This window comes from Lactuca serriola, chromosome 5 (genome assembly GCF_051521515.1).
Source record: "Lactuca serriola cultivar US96UC23 chromosome 5, Lser_US96UC23_V15, whole genome shotgun sequence".
NCBI lineage: Eukaryota > Viridiplantae > Streptophyta > Magnoliopsida > Asterales > Asteraceae > Lactuca > Lactuca serriola.
In genome coordinates this window covers 168,983,818-168,984,930 of record NC_136412.1, presented here as the reverse complement: position 1 = coordinate 168,984,930, position 1,113 = coordinate 168,983,818, and the positions used below count along the sequence as shown (strand labels likewise).

The 1,113-nt window shown below is 34.1% G+C and overlaps 1 long non-coding RNA gene across 1 annotated transcript; it reads left to right on the top strand.

The window, feature by feature from the left end:
* Positions 1-251: 251 nt before the first annotated feature.
* On the top strand, positions 252-895 carry LOC145051312 (uncharacterized). Its single transcript, XR_013683535.1, has 2 exons — positions 252-372; positions 532-895. It is a non-coding gene; the product is annotated as an uncharacterized LOC145051312 (long non-coding RNA).
* Positions 896-1,113: the final 218 nt, after the last annotated feature.

The window sequence follows — 1,113 nt, the reverse complement described above, 5'->3', positions numbered from 1 at the left end:
ATTAGACAGCCTGGGAATGTTTTACTCTTATAATGAACATATATTTGGAAATTAATACTCTGATTATGTTTTGGATTGATGATTTTGCTTTAAGTAATGTTTCATTAAAAGAAATTTTTAGTCTTGAATTTTGGGACGTTACAGTAAATAACAATTTCATAAAAAGCAAGCTTACTTGAAATGTCTAAGCTTAAAATAGCAATCTTTCTTGCTCCTGATTCCGGACCCATACAAAAAGTACTCCCTGAGTAGAAAGTTTCACATATGGGTCCTCCAAGAACACCAATAGCTTCACCCATGGACACCTCATGCATGTACAAATTGAATAATTTTTTTGAGTACTGATCGTTATACATCTATTTTCTGTTTCAGGTAAAATCATTACCATCAAAAACATTATCTTCAGAGTTTTCTAACGCAACAGTAAATTGAAGTTTCTCACTGATTTCTGTATATATTTTATTAAACAAGAAAACACCTTACAGAAGTGAGGCTTTTCCATCAACTTTCTAAAGACTGAAGCAACTGCAGGTTCTAGATGAGTACTCTTCAAGTCTTTTTCAAATATCTTGAAGTGAAGTATGCAATACTCAACAAGTAACATGCTTTCTTCTGTTCCACGTTCAATATACTGCAAAAAGGGAACATTATATCAACTTGAGCTGGATGCTTTCCGATACATTGTCAATGTGTCATGGTCAATTTGAAATTTATGTGTCGGATTTGATGTTAATGTTCAGAATTCACTGAGACAGGTGGAAGAGGACGGATGCACAAATGACGATGTAATGATGTTTGATTATATGTTTTACCAGTGTAGAAATTATTTAGCTCTGACGAGTGACGATGTGTATTTGCTAATTGAAGTCTTCATTTAACAAATCCATTTTTTTCACCGTTTGTTATGACTTGAATTGGTAAGGCTATCATTAGAGGTATTTGAAGAAAAAGAAGAAGCACACCAGGTGATCGACAAAATGCCTATTTGAAACCTGGGTATTAAATGCCTATTTGAAATCTCGGTATTTTTGTAACTACAGCTTTCCCCACCAACGAATACCTGGACAATTTCATTGAGATCATCTTCTCACCGAAGCACCTCAAGAGCCTTTG